Consider the following 16,428-nt stretch of genomic DNA (forward strand, 5'->3'; position numbering starts at 1 on the left):
AGTTGTGCTTAAATGTGTGCTTGCAACGATTGCAAGGGAGTGTGTCACTGGAGATGTGCTCGTAGTGACTGTGAGAAGTTTGTATTACTGAATGTGCTTGCGAGGACTGCAGGAGTTGTGCTTGAATGTATACTGTACTTGCAACAATTAACAAGTTATGTTTGGATGCGTGCTTACAACAATTGCAAGGAGTTATGCTAGGAGGCGTGCTTGCAAAGATTGCAAGAAGTTATGGTAGGATGCATGGTTAGCTAGGTGGAAAAACACACCAGTCCATCCAGTCCAACCATAAAATTAAATAAATAAAACATCGTACAATGCAACATACCCAATTCTACACCCACAGCTGATCCAGAGGAAGACAAAAAAACCAGCATAGAGCCAGCATAAACAAGCATACTCCAATTTGCTACAGCAGGGGAAAAAATTCCTCCTTGATCCCCCGAGAGGCAATCAGATTTTTCCCTGGATCAACTTCACCTATAAATATTAGTACCCCGCTATATTATGTACATTTAGGAAAGTATCCAGGCCTTTCCTTAACCACTTACAGACCGGACCATTTTGCTGGTCAAAGACCAGACCACTTTTTGCGATTCGGCACTGCGTCGCTTTAATTGACAATTGCGCGGTCATGCGACGTGGCTCCCAAACAAAAATGACGTCCTTTTTTTCCCACAAATAGAGCTTTCTTTTGGTGGTATTTGATCACCTCTGTGTTTTTTTTTTGTACTAAAAAACAAAAATAGAGCGACAATTTTGAAAAAAAAACGCATTATTTTTTACATTTTGTTATAATAAATATCCCCCAAAAATATATAAAAAAACATTTTTTTCCCTCAGTTTAGGCCGATATGTATTCTTCTACGTATTTTTGGTAAAAAAAATAGCAATAAGCGATTATTGATTGGTTTGCACAAAAGTTATACAAAATAGGGATAGTTTTATGGCATTTTTATTAATAATTTTTTATTATTATTTGTTTTTACTAGTAATGGCGGCGATCAGCGATTTTTATTGTGACTGCGACATTATGGCAGACACATCGGACATTTTTGACACATTTTTGGGACCATTGTCAGTTATGCAGCAATCACTGCTATATAAATGCAGTGATTCCTGTGTAAATGACACTGGCAGTGAAGGGGTTAACCAGAGTGGCAGTGTAGGGGTTAAGTGTTCCTAGGGGTGTGTTACTAACTGTGGGGGTTTGGGCTTTCATTTAGTGAACACTGATCTCTGCTCCAATCACATGGAGCAGAGATCAGTGTCACTAGTTGCTAGGCAGAATGGAGAAATGCTGTTTACAACGACATTTCTCCATTCAGCCGTCCAGTGAGACGATCTCGTGTATGCCCGCGGCGATCGAGTCCGCGGGACCCGCGACCGGACTCACGGGGGTCCCGACCAGCACTTGAGCGCGCCGCCAGCGATGGCAAGGCGGCGTTGAAGATTGGACGTACCTGTACGCCAATATGCCTGCCTGTGCCATTCTGCCGACGTACATCGACGTGCGCTGGTCGGGAACCGGTTAAAGCAATCTACTGAGCTAGCCAGAACTGCGTGATAGCAATGATTGTAATACGTTTGTGCCTGGACATCTGCCTGCGACGATTGCAAGAAGTTTATGCTTGAATGTGTGCTTGCACTTATTGCAAGAAGCTTATACTTTGATGTGTGCTTGCAACTATTGCAAGATGTCTATGCTTGAATGCATGGTTGCAATGATTGCAAGAAGTCTATGCTTGAATGCGTGCTTGCAGCGATTGCAAGAAGTTTGTGCTTGGATATGTGTTTGCAATGATTGCAGAGAGTTTATGCTTGGGTGCATGCTTGCAGCGATTGGAAGAAGTTGTGGATGGATGCGTGCTTGTAGTGATTACATGAAGTTGTTCTTACATGTGTATGAAATGAATTCGTTATGAACCAGTTGTAAGAATGTAATGAATCCTATACAAATCAGTTGCATGGAATGAATCTGACATGAACCGGTTGTAGAGTATATGAAATGAATCCAATATAAATCCGACCGTGGAGAGTACGAAATTAATTCGGTACGAAACACTGTGCCGCTGACGTGACTGGATTTTGAATCAGGCTGTATCGTGTATGAAATGAAACCGATACGAAACTTTTGTAACTGTATGTAACGAATCCTGGTACGAATCGGTTGTAAAGTGTATGAAACTAAACCAACACGCATCGGATTGCGTGACTATAAGGAGAAGTAGCAGTGAGGCGAAGGTTTTTAACAAATGAATCGAGACACTGGCTGAACTTCGAAGAAGGGAAGGGTGTTTTTTTTTTTGTCAGGCATCAGAGGTCGCACACCCGTGGAGTTGTGTTTACAAAAAAATAGAAAATGCACGAAGGATTCGATCTGTAGTGACTGCGATAAACGATGAGTCGGACAACAAGCTACGAGTCGAACTGTGGAGCATGGAATGAAATGAGACCAAGCCAACTGGGGCATAGCGGGATGAATCAGTGCCTCGCGAATGCAACTGGATTCGAATCGGAGTGTGATACGTAACAGTGAAGTGAATTAAATGTTTGTCATGACAGAGGCACAAATCGGTCGTGCTGCAACAGCGACTGACAAGGAACTGGACTCTGGAGCATGCACTGAAATGAGCCCAAAACAACTGGGGCACACCGGAACTAATCGGTGCATCACGGATGTCCAGTAAATTCACACGTGACATTGATTTGCCTGTGGAGCATAAAACAGTGAGACCCACTTAAACGAAGCTGTGTCTTTGCGTCGGTGTGAGGTACGTAAAAACAAAGAAATGTTTGGTATGATAACGTTATGAGTTATAGGCAGATGTTGCGGCTGTGTGTAGGGTTTTACGAATGATTCTTAAGTTTGATATCGAGGTTTAGTGACTGACAAGATATCTAAGAATGCGAGAAATGAAAAGTCAACCGAAAACCCTACCTGCGACAGCCAAGCCAGATGTGTTGTATGTGAATTGCGAACGGAAACGAGAGCCTCGAAAAACTACGAACGCGGGAACGCACGTACACTAATGAGTTTCAAAGAGTCGGCCTAGTGACGTCATACCGCGCAAAGGAAACTGACAAAGACCACAGGCGAGCGGGCTGGTTAAATACCCCCCGGGCTACTCCCATAAAATCAGGTCACCATACTTGCCTTCATATATATATATATATATATATATATATATATATATATGAAACAAAGGATTCAATCTCCAATGCAATGTCCTTTAATTCTAAAGTGCAATTACATATACATGTATTATTGATGGCAGTAGCAACAGCTGCTCCTACTGCCATCAATAATACATGTATATGTAATTGCATTGGAGATCGAATCTTTAATTTTTTTATATTGATTCAAGGTGGATAAACAGGAGCCCACCATTGATACCATCTCTGTCATACAACCGGAGACGTAGAAGGTGACTTACCCTACATATATATTATGACAGTATGCGTGGTGAGATAATGGATAATCGGTATAATTTACCTCGCATGCGTTCGGTGGTAACAGACTGAACTGGAATCCGGCCTGGGTTTTTCCAGCCTCTGAGGCAGGCTTGGTTCTGGTCCGAATGTTTTGGTCCACTTGAGTCCACGCTCAGGTGGACTTTAAATGAGCAGGAACAGAGCACAGGAGAGCTCTGGCCTGAGACTCAGAAGGGAATCTGAGAGAGAGTAGCTCTGTTTGGATTTAAAAAAAAGGCTTGCTTTACCACGTTTTGTGGATGACATTGACCAGCCCCTCACTGTATAGAGAGGAGTCTACTGTTTAGTTTAGCATTGGATTGCAAAGATTTACTTTACTGCTTTTGTTTGTTTTCATGACTTTGCAAACCTCTTCTAAATAAAGCTAGCAAACCACCAGATTTTAAAGAAACTGCCTGCACGCTGACCTTAATTTCCAGAAAAGGTGATCCCCAGGAGCTAATATCCCACACGTGGTGGACTCAGCGGGCAATTTCTAAAGATGGAGGAAATGTTAAAGGCCCTGCTACAGGCCAATGCAGCTCAGTGGGAAACCAACCACCAAAACAGGTGGTCCAGCAGGAGATTAACTGCCAAGTCGCTGAGGCCGCTACAGCACAACAGGCAGCCCAGCAAGAGATGACCTGGAAGTTTGAAGAGGCTCTGGTGGAATTGAAAAAGGGGTTTGCACCTCCTGTGCCAGTGGAATCAAAATTGGTACGTGCCTCACACCACCTACAGAAGATGACACCTGCCGATGATGACGAGGCATACCTTACGACTTTTGAAAGAGACACTGTCTGCGAAGGATGGCCGAAAAAACAGTGGGCCGGTCTGTTGGCATCATTTCTGACAGGAGAACTTCAAAAGGCCTATTTTGATCTGGAACCAGATAAGGCCAAGGACTATGAGAAACTGAAGACAGAGATACTCGCATGCCTGGGTGTCACCATGGCAGTCTGGGCCCATCTCGTGCATCAGTGAACCTACTCCAGCAACAGGCCACCCCATTCTCAAATGTTCGACCTGGTCCATCTCACCAGGAAGTGGTTGCAGCCAGAGACCTTGACAAGCCCTCAGATCGTGGAGCGTGTAGTAATGGACCAGTACCTGTGTGCGCTCCCTGCTGTTCTGAGGAAGTGGGTCAGACAGGGGACCTCAAAACTGCAACCCAATTGGTGGACCTAGTGGAGAGGTACAATGCTACTGAGAACTTGGTGAACTTGTCTGTGCCTCGCTTTGGTGTGTCTAGGGTTGCAAGATCACCCAGCGATTCTAGTAAGACTGTTCCGGGGTTCAAGAGCATGGGGAAGTTAGATAAGACTGTTGTTACAGCTAATGAGACTGTGGGTCCTAGAATTGTAGACTGGCCAAAGAAGCCAGGAAGGTCTTTGGGACTGTTAAGAGGACTGGGCGTAGAGCACATACAGTGTTTTCATTGCCATGCGTTAGGGCATATTGCTGCAAACTGTCCTATAAATTATGAATCTATGCAAGCTGCCAATTCCTCTTAGCAAAAAGCCTCCAGTTCCTGTCAATTCTTGGGCTGTCTTGCATGAATTGCACGTTTTGAGATCTCCCCAGAGTGGCTCAATGATATTGAGGTCAGTAGACTGAGATGGCCACTCCAGAACCTTCACTTTATTCTGATGTAGCCAATGACAGGACAACTTGGTCTTGTGTTTTGGACATTGTCATGTTGGAATGTCCAAGTAGGTCTCATGCGCAGCTTCTTGGCTGATGAATGCAAATGTTCCTCCAGTATTTTTTGATAACATACTGCATTCATCTTGCCATACATTTTTTTTGCGTAAATTTCCTGTGCCTTTTGTAGCTCACACATCTCCAAAACATCAGCGATCCACCTCCGTGTTTCACAGTAGGAATTGTGTACCTTTCATCATAGGCCTTGTTGACTCCTCTCCAAATGTAGCGTTTATGGTTGTGGCCAAAAAGCTCATCACTCAAAATGATTTTGTGCCAGAAGGTTTGAGGCTTGTCTCTATGCTGTTGTTCATATTGTAAGCGGGATACTTTGTGGCATTTGCGTAGTAATGGCTTTCTTCTGGTGACTCGACCATGCAGCCCATCTTTTTTCAAGTGCCTCCTTGTTGTGCATCTTGAAACAGCCACACCACATGTTTTCAGAGAGTCCTGTATTTCACCTGAAGTTATTTGTGGCTTTTTCTTTGCATCCCAAACAATTTTTCTGGCAGTTGTGGCTGAAACTTGTGTTGGTCTACCTGACTGGGGTTTGGTTTCAACAGAACCTTTCATTTTACACTTGATTAGAGTTTGAACACTGCTGATTGGCATTCTCAATTCCTTGTATATCTTTTTATATCCCTTTCCTATTTTATACAGTTCAACTACCTCTTTCCTGCAGATCCTTTGACGATTCTTTTGCTTTCCCCATGACTCAGAAGCATCAGTGCAGCACTGGATGAAAGATGCAAGGGTCTGTCAGGAGTTCAGAAACTCATTGACCTTTTATGCATGTACTGCATCATGTCAGAGTCGTATTGAAAAACAAAATGTGTGTTATTTCATTGGATTGAAAGCCACTCACAGCCCTGCTAGACTCTGGTAGTGTGGTGAGCCTAGTCAAAAATGATTGTGTAAACCCCACAAAACTACACCCCAGTACTATCGTGGTCATTTGCATCCATGGGGACACTCGGCACTGCCAGACAGTGGTGGCTGAGGTTGATGCCCCGTGGGGCAGTGTAACACATTCAGTGGGGGTGGTACCTTCACTGCTCCATGAAGCTTTATTGGGGAGAGATTTTTCCCATTTTTGGAGTTTATGGGAGAGCAAAGGGAGGCTTGTAGATAGAGCTCCCCCTGCTGGGGAAGAATGGGAACTCTCACCAGACCCTTTTGCCAAAGGTAAGGGGATGCTGTTGGGGGGATCAAGGAAGCTTCCTTTCCCTGTCTGGCTGGGGAGCTGGAGGACCTGGAAGCTAGCCCCCAGCTCAAGGGTAACGAACAGGAGAACATCTCTGACCCTGACAATGAGAGTAGCCAGAATGTGGTACCCGACTTAGAGGTCAGAAGAGAGGATTTCTGTACCGAGCAACTGTGCCCTTTCACTCTCATGAGAGCCAGAGAAAACATTAAGATGGTGGATGGGGAACCAGTGGAACCTAACGGGGGGCTGTCTTTCCCCTACATGGCCCTTAAAAACGATTTATTGTATCAGGTGGTAAAACACAAACAGAATGAGGTAGAACAGCTACTGGTTCCCAAATCCTTCTGCAGGGTAATGCTAGACCTGGCCCATGGTCATGTAATGGGGGGACATCTCGGTATCTAAAAGACCAGGGAGAGAATCACCCCAAGATTTTTCAGGCCAGGGTAATATGCAGATGTCAGAGAGTACTGAGAATCGTGCTCTAAGGTACCAAATAGTGGCACCGTCGCCCCATTCTCGTAGTCCCCTTGTCCCTTTACCAATAATCGAGGTCCCTTTTGAGAGGATTGGCATGGACCTGGTGGGGTCGGTTGTGAAGTCTGCCCGGGGTCACCAGCATATTTTGGCAATCCTGGACTTTGCAACGCGCTATCCTGGGGCCATAACCTTGCGTAACACCTCCACTAAGGCTATCGCCAAGGAGTTAATCCAGGTGTTTAGTCGAGTGGGGATCCCAAAAGAGATCTTAACCGATCAGGGCACCCCATTTATGTCCAGGGTCACCAAGGAACTGTGTAAGTTATACAAAATCTCCCATCTCCGTACTTCTGTCTACCACCCCCAAACGGATGGTCTTGTAGAAAGATTTAATAAAACTTTGAAAAGTATGCTGAAAAAGGTGGTCAACAAAGATGGGACAAATTGGGATTTTTTTGCTACGATATGAGAGGTTCCACAGGCATCCACATGATATTCCCCTTTGAGCTCTTGTATGATAGGCATCCCAGGGGGCTGTCAGATGTCGCAGGAGAAATGTGGGAAGGAGAGGCCACCTCATATTCAAGCATCATAGAGCATGTCTACTTGATGTAAGATCAAATCGTAGCTGTCCTGCCCCTGGTGCGAGAACATATGAAGCGAGCCAAGGAGGTCCAAAGGAGGGTCTATGATCGGGGTGCCAAGGTCCATACTTTCAGCCCTGGGGACAGAGTGTTGGTACTGGTTCCCATGGTGGAAAGTAAGTTCCTAGCCAAGTGGCAGGGTCCCTTTGAGGTTGTCAAAATGGTAGGGGAGGTAAACTACAAAGTCTACCAGCCAGGGAAAAGGAAACCACAACAAATTTATCATGTGAATCTCTTAAAGCCCTGGAAGGACAGAGAGACTTTACTGGCTGCATCCCTGCCTCCTAGAGCCCGGCTACCGATGACACCTGACATCCCCAAAACTAGATTCCCTGTCCCTCAACCAACAAAGTGACATTAGGGCGTATGTGCACAAAAATAGAGACTTTTTCTCCCTTTTACCTGGACTGACCAAGGTGATCCAGCATCATATAGTGATGGAACCTGGGATTTGCGTAAATGTAAAGCCATATAGAATCTCAGAGGCCAGGCGAGAGGCAGTCACAAAGAAATAAAACATTTGTTAGAGTTGGACGTGATAGAAGAGTCCCACAGTGATTGGTCGAGGCGCATAGTGCTGGTCCCAAAACCCAATGGCACTATTAGGTTTTGTAACGACTTTAGGAAACTCAACAATGTGTCCAAGTTCGATGCTTACCCAATGCTCCAGGTCGACAAACTCGTGGACAAGTTGGGACATGCTTGCTAGATAACAACCCTAGACCTAACAAAAGGCTATTGGCAAATATCGCTAACTGAATCGGTCAAGGAGAAGACTGCCTTTCCCCCATTTCAGTACAAGCAGATGCCTTTTGGTCTGCATGGGGGCCCTGCATCATACCAGCGAATGATGGACAAAATTTTGAAACCACATAGCCCATATGCAGTCACTTATTTGGATGATGTGGTCATCCACAGCCCAGATTGGGAATCGCACCTGCCCAAGTACAAGCAGTAGTAGATTCCCTTAGGGAAGCAGGTCCACAGCTAACCCAAAAAGGTGTGCCATAGGCCTGGAGGAGGCCAAATACCTTGAATACGTTATTGGCCGGGGATTGGTCAAGCCTCAGACCAATAAGATTGAGGTAATTCAAAAATGGCCCCAACCGGTAAACAAAAAATACAAGTTCAAGCCATCCCAGGCATTGCAGGCCAACCCCTGGGAGAAAAGCTGCAAAGGCTGTGAAGTCTTTTGATCAAGCCATGGAGGAGCTAATTAAACAGTTAGCAATGGCTAATGCCCAGGCAGTCGCTGTGCAACAGGAAACAAACCGCTTACTGGTTGAACAGCTAGCCGGACTGCAAACCACGATGACCCAGCAGGCTGAAATGATGAAAGGTGACCCCACTGTAAAGAGTGACCAGTGGAAGGCAGTGCAGAGAACCCTGCAAAAGATGACAAACACAGACACTGTTGACGCATACCTAGTAATGTTTGAGCGGGTTGTAGCAAGGGAAGGTCTGCCTGATAAAGACTGGGTAGATGTGCTGGCTCCTTTCCTGACTGCAGACCCTCAACAGGTATACTGTGACTTGGCCATGGAATCAGCACGGGACTATAAGCTGCTGAAAACAGAAATCCTAGCAAGGCTGGGAGTGACTGTTGCATTCAGGGTGAACCGAGTCCATGGTTGGCACTTTGAGAAGGCCAAGCTTGCCGATGCTACCGGACAACCACATTGAGGACTGCCTGGCTGAATTTGAAAACTTGGCATTGTTTAAAAGGTGGCCCAGAAGCCACTGAGCTGAACTTGTGCAACCGCTCCTCACAGAGGAGTATATTGTCTAATGGGACCGGATAGAAATGACTATGCTGGGTTTACAGCAGCAATCTGGTCTAGAGCTGCAGTGGATTCAGAGTAGGAAGAGGACATAGACTTGGGAGCATGCATTGAGAGAGAGCGAAAATAAATGCCCTTTCCCAGGCCTTTGGCCATTGTGGTATATTGTTCAGGCCTGGAACAGGGGGGGGGGGGGATGTGGAGAGTCAGCCTGGAGAGGGTTAATAAAACAGGGCAAGTACTTCCCTTTCAGGCCTGCTTATTAGACACCTGGTCAGAGAGGAAGTGGTGTGTTGCTATCAGAGCTTGATGCTAGAAAGACACCTGTTGCCTCTGAGTTGATCCTGCTGGGAGAACTGTTTGAGTAGGAATGAGAGACACTGCAGCACGCTGTGTGAAAAGGTCCTTTGCTGGATTTTGTACCTGCTGGGGTGAGCTTGACTGCATACAAGACTGTTGCTCTGGTTAGAGCTGTGCACCGTGCCTGTGGCTGCAGAGACTGAACTTTTCCTATATGTGCACCTGGATTGCAAGACAAGCCTGTTGTTTCTTCTGTTTGTTTTGATGTTTTGTTGAAAATTATTTTATATTATAAATATAAAAAAAAATATATATATATATATATATATATATATATATATATATATATATATAATTTTTTTTATTTTACTGGACTGTCTGATGCGATTTTTCCACCCCTCCGATCCCTTAATAAATAAATAATATATATATATATATATATATATATATATATATATATATATATATATATACACACACACACACACACTTCCTATCATCATTCATTTTGCAATCACATTTTTCAGCACACTAGATGAGTTTTTTTTTTTCGTGCATATTTACGTGGTATACATTTTTTGACACATGTTGGTATATTTTCTTGGTTGTGGAAAACATTGTTAGAGCCATGTAGCTGTTCTGCATTTATAGTGAAATATTTACACAGTTGTGCTTATAAGTTTACATACCCTGGCAGAATTTATGATTTCTTGGCCATGTGTGTTTACTCTTTTTAAATCATAATGGCAACAGAAACGACCCAATTGACCCTGATCAAAAGTTTACATACCCCAGTTCTTAATACCGTGCATTGCCCCCTTTAACATCAATGACCGATTGAAGTCTTTTGTGGTATTTGTGTATGAGGCTCTTTTATCTTCCCAGATAGTAAAGCTGCCAATTCCTCTTAGCAAAAAGCCTCCAGTTCCTGTCAATTCTTGGGCTGTCTTGCATGAATTGCACGTTTTGAGATCTAACGAGAGTGGCTCAATGATATTGAGGTCAGTAGACTGAGATGGCCACTCCAGAACCTTCACTTTATTCTGATGTAGCCAATGACAGGACAACTTGGTCTTGTGTTTTGGACATTGTCATGTTGGAATGTCCAAGTAGGTCTCATGCGCAGCTTCTTGGCTGATGAATGCAAATGTTCCTCCAGTATTTTTTGATAACATACTGCATTCATCTTGCCATACATTTTTTTTGCGTAAATTTCCTGTGCCTTTTGTAGCTCACACATCTCCAAAACATCAGCGATCCACCTCCGTGTTTCAAAGTAGGAATGGTGTACCTTTCATCATAGGCCTTGTTGACTCCTCTCCAAATGTAGCGTTTATGGTTGTGGCCAAAAAGCTCATCACTCAAAATGATTTTGTGCCAGAAGGTTTGAGGCTTGTCTCTATGCTGTTGTTCATATTGTAAGCGGGATACTTTGTGGATTTTGCGTAGTAATGGCTTTCTTCTGGTGACTCGACCATGCAGCCCATCTTTTTTCAAGTGCCTCCTTGTTGTGCATCTTGAAACAGCCACACCACATGTTTTCAGAGAGTCCTGTATTTCACCTGAAGTTATTTGTGGCTTTTTCTTTGCATCCCAAACAATTTTTCTGGCAGTTGTGGCTGAAACTTGTGTTGGTCTACCTGACCGGGGTTTGGTTTCAACAGAACCTTTCATTTTACACTTGATTAGAGTTTGAACACTGCTGATTGGCATTCTCAATTCCTTGGATATCTTTTTATATCCCTTTCCTATTTTATACAGTTCAACTACCTCTTTCCAGCAGATCCTTTGACGATTCCTTTGCTTTCCCCATGACTCAGAAACATCAGTGCAGCACTGGATGAAAGATGCAAGGGTCTGTCAGGAGTTCAGAAACTCATTGACCTTTTATGCATGCACACTAATTACAAGCAAACAGATCACAGGTGAGGATGGTTACCTTTAATAGCCATTCAAACCCATTTGTGTCAACTTGTGTGCATGTTATCAGGCCAAAATCAACAGGGTATTTAAACTTTTGATCAGGTTAGTTTGGGTCGTTTCTGTTGCCATTATGGTTTAAAAAAAGTTAACACGATTGATAGTGTTTGGCTGAAGCCATTTATTAACTATGAATTAATTTTTTTGTGTTATCGGTCATATTCTCTGAAAAATATGAAAAATAGCCAAGAAATCATACATTCTGACAGGGCATGTAAACTTATGAGCACAACTGTACATTAATTGCACATGTTTTGGCATCCCCAAAATGTTCTCGGTCTGTATTAGAAGTTTCATTTTTTTTTTTAGGCACACAGTGCTTTACATCTAAAAAAGTCAGCAAAAGTCAAATTAGAAAGTGCTAAGTATGAACGGGTTGCAAAACAAAACAAAAACTGTCCAATGTATAAGATTCTGTCACTTGAGGTCAATGGGTCACAGTAGTCTTGGACTAAAATATCTACATTGGTATGCAGATAAGTTATGAAAATAAAATTGAGAAGTATACTTTTATAAAATGCAATCATTCAGCTATTTAGGATTAGTGTGTGATAGATATAATTAATGATACCTGAAATTACACTATGTGCAGTATCCATTTAAGACATAGGAGTGAGTGTAGGTAATTAATACATTATTACTGTTCATAATACATTCTTAGAACACACTAGCCTGTCACACAGATGTGCAGCTACATAACCTTTGGCTTATTGCTGGCTGTTCCCTACAGGTCTGACTGCATGTCATAACACCCCCTTCAATTACCATGGCCTCCCTCAAACTCATGACCTGGAATGTCAGGGGACTGTGTGCTAACACCAAACGGGTCAACACCCCCTCTCATCTAAAATCCCTACAGGTGGATGGTGATGTCCTTGTGGAGACCCATCTCACCCATCTAAATGCTAAATGAAAATGGCTCTTAAAGCCCTGGGTAGGCTGGCTATACCAAGCGCAATTCACTTCTAATTCCCACGGAGTTGCCATTCAAATCGGTACAATTCCAGCTCCACACTTTGCAGTCGGACCCTCAGGGTCGGGCACTATTTCTGCAGTGGTTACACTTCAATCTGCCTCTGGGGCCAAGAGTACAGACCCTGACATGGTGGCTGGGGAATTCATAACTTTTTATTCTGACCTGTACAACTCCACATCTCAATACTCTCAGGGGGAACTGTCTGCATTCCTGCATGATGTTGCTGTCCCCATGCTGACTCCCTCTCAGATTGTTCCACTTTTTTTTTTTTTTTAAAGAGTATTTATTGAGAAATAGACAAAGAGAACAATACAAATGCAACAGTAAATAAGTGCGAGAATTCGGAACCATCATCGCAGATGAGGTGCATAAGAAAACTGGAGCAGAATGCGACTGTATCGTAATAAACTAAGACCATAGACATAAATACATAAAACCAAGAGGATAGTAGTGAATTTAGTGTGATAGAGCGGCGTACTAACAGCGACTGGATGGATCTTATAAAAAGACAGTTGCAAAAGTAATATGAATGTATAACAGCAGGAATATCATTTACCAAAAATAACAATATAACAGATCGTAGGAAAGGGAGTAATAGGTCAGATTTATCAAAAGAAAGGAAAAAAAAAAAAAAAAGAAAAGAACAGAAAAAAAAGAGAAATAAAAAGGAAACACAGAGAGGAGAGGGAGGTGAAGAGGGGAAAGCAGGCAGATACATGAAGGAGAAATAAACAGGTAAGGGAGGGGGGGACGAGGGATACGGGGTTCCCAGGTAGAGTTCCTAGGGTAGGAGGGTTTCAGAAAGATGGTCCAGGGGTTAGTTGGCTGCTGGGCGAGGCACAAGTGGTAGATTGGGGGGAAACCAACCCCGGGGTTGGGAGATTAGTGCCAAAATAGGAGAAGGTGAAGTTGTCCAAGTTGAGGATGTCCACCGGAGGGAGAGAGTCAGATATGAAGGGAAGCCATCTCGCATAAAAACGAGACTTCGCTTTTTCGTCCCTGTAGTTTGTATTGAAGCGATCTTTGTAGAGGAGTGAAAGGAGTTCCTTCTGCGTCTGGGCGACAGAGGGTGGGAGAGAAGAAGTCCAGCTCTTTAGAATGGATTTCCTGGCAAGGAGAAGGCACAGCAGAGACCAGTCCACATGGGGGGGCTTGGAGGGCGCGCCGTTTGGGGGCGCACGGTTGGTGGTGGAAGACCATGGAAGCAGGAGAGGGTCCCAGTATCCAAAGATGAGAAGGAGGGGGTCCTTTGGCAATTTCAGCAGGGTGACTTTAAAGATGTAGGAGAGGATCTGATCCCAGAAGGAAGAGATGAAGGAGCAGGACCAGAAGCGGTGGGCCAGCGAGGGCCTGTTCTGAAGACATAGGGGGCACTTGGTGCTGTCCTGGTCGGCCTTAGAGGGCAGGAAGGGAAGGTAGGCCCTGTGGGCAATTTTTAGTTGCATTTCTCTCCAGAGCTCGTTCGGGGTTAGGCGGTAAACTTTGTTGAGTCCATGTAGGATTTTATCCACTATATCTGGATCAGGGAAGTCTTTCTTCCAGTTGGCGACTGATGAGGATGTCAGTTGAGGAGCGGCCTGCTGGAGTAGCGGTGTGTAGATGTCAGAAATTTTATAAGTATCATCCTTGAGCAGGCGATCCAGGAAGGTTAGGGGGAAACGTTTACGTTCATCGTTGCAGATATCCTTTAAATAGCTGACACATTGCCTGTGGTGGAAGGCGTGAGCTGACGGGAGGGAGAACCTTTCAGCCAGAAGAGAAAAGGGTAGAGGGTGCCCAGATTCAAGATCGCAGATGGTGGCAAAATTGATGATGCCCTTCTCTTTCCAGATGTGGAACGGTTTGTGGAGTAGGCCAGGGGAAAAAGTAGGGTTCCCCTGAATCGGAAGGTGTCTGGAGATGAAAGGGGGGAGCTTAAGGCATTTTCTGGTTTCCCTCCAGGCTATGGCAGTGTCCCTGAGTAGGAGGTTGTGTTGAAACAGAGACGGTACTGACTTCCACCTGCAGTGAAGGAGTGCTGCCAATGAGAGTGGAGAGACCATAGCAGCTTCCAGAGAGTAGTTGGAGTATCTGGAGGATTGAGAGATCCAGTCCAGACTAGTACGTAGCAAGCATGACAGGTTATACAGTCTTACATTAGGTAGGCTGATACCCCCCTCGCGTCTGGGAAGATGCAACTTTTTTAGGGCTATGCGTGGGCGTTTTCCTTTCCATAAAAAGGAGGAAAAAGCTGATTCTAGAATTTTTATGTCCTTGTGGAGAAGGTAAGGGGGTTTGTAGGTCGCGCTATGGATAGTGGTTTGGGTAAGAGCAGCCCCTATTTAAATTCCTACCCAGTAAGGGAAGGAATAAAATGAAATAGGGAGGGGGGGGGGAAATAGGATTGGCGCTAAACCCTTTAAAGGTTGGAGACTAAGGTATACAATTAGCAAGAAATTTCCAGCAGGCTGGATAATAAAATAAAAGTAAAATAGATATATGTGTCAATAAGTGTCACCAATTATTGTGTCCTTTAGAGACCATAAGTGTCATACCATATCCTAAATGCATAAATCATTAAACAATTGTAACAGCATAAAATTATATAAAGTGCAAGGTGCTAGTGAATAAATTCTGGTAATTGTGACAAATCTATATAAATGAAAAGTAAAGCTTAGTATATAGAAGAAATATGTATACAAAATATATATATATAAATATAAAAATAAAAATAAAAATATATAAAAAATTGATTTATCTGTTACACGTATCAAGTCCTCACGTAGTGTAACTGTGATGAAAGGTACATATTACATAAGTGGAAAGATACAAAAAGGTGAAAAAATGTGGTAAAATTTAGCAGTAAAAAAAATAAAAAATAAAAATAAAATGGAAATAAGAATGATAATTAAAAATATTAAAAAGTTAAAAAGTAGTAAAGAGTGTCCCTCAAAAAGGTGATTATAAATTAGTGGGGTGTCCACTGCGAGTGAAAGTGAAGTAAAGGGTGGAGGAAATTTCAGTTGTTGTTTCCGGTGCTCTGTGGCTATTTTTATGCAGTTGCTCTCACCAGAGTTAAGGCCCCTTCCGGGGTGGATCGACCTTCACAGTATCAGCCACTGTGTAGCTCTCTGGCTGGCCTCTGTTGCAGTTCCGGGAAACCTTCGTTCCTCCGTTCTTATGCCGTGTTAGGTTATATGTAATGAATAAGAGTCAAGGCCAAGGTCACAGACCACCAGGGATCCCCCCATACGGTCCGAGAGGAGGTTGGAAACCATTCCGGTACCCAATAAGAAACCAATACCAGTGGCAACCCAGAAGAAATGGCGGTTGGAACCCCAGGTGGACAGGATCATCAAACGTGCCCAGGGAAGACATGGAATATTCGGAACATCGAGAAAACCAGAGGAGGGAATACAGGCCCCCAAGATGGGCAGGAGAAAGCGAAAGAGAGGTAAGAGAGGAGGCCTCAAGAAAAAGAAGGAGAGAGTATTAGGAGAAGGCATCTATAATTTAAGCCAAGCCATTTTTAATGAAGAGGAACTGAGAGTCTTGGATCTAGGCCTCAAATTCGCCCCAGACAAGGACCTGGACAAGTTTGAAACTTTTATAGACTTACAGAAATTTATTAGAAAATTAAACATTAAAAAATTTTTTGCTTCCAAGAACTCGGATAAGAAAGAAAAAGAGGAGTTACAATTTAAACACTCCCAATTGAAAAATAACTCTGTTTTTAACCCCAACCAACAACAGAATGAGGGAATAAAAGTTTTTAAGAAGATGGTAGAAAAAGATTTAAGGAACTTGACAATAAGAACTACAAAAGGAAAGGGAATATGGAAGATCATTAAAGAACTGGAAAAGAAAAAAGACATAGTCATCAGACCGGCCGACAAGGGAGGA

This window comes from Lithobates pipiens, unplaced genomic scaffold (assembly GCF_037356315.1).
Source record: "Lithobates pipiens isolate NorthernLeopardFrog02 unplaced genomic scaffold, aLitPip1_a1.2 Scaffold_13, whole genome shotgun sequence".
Lineage (NCBI taxonomy): Eukaryota > Metazoa > Chordata > Amphibia > Anura > Ranidae > Lithobates > Lithobates pipiens.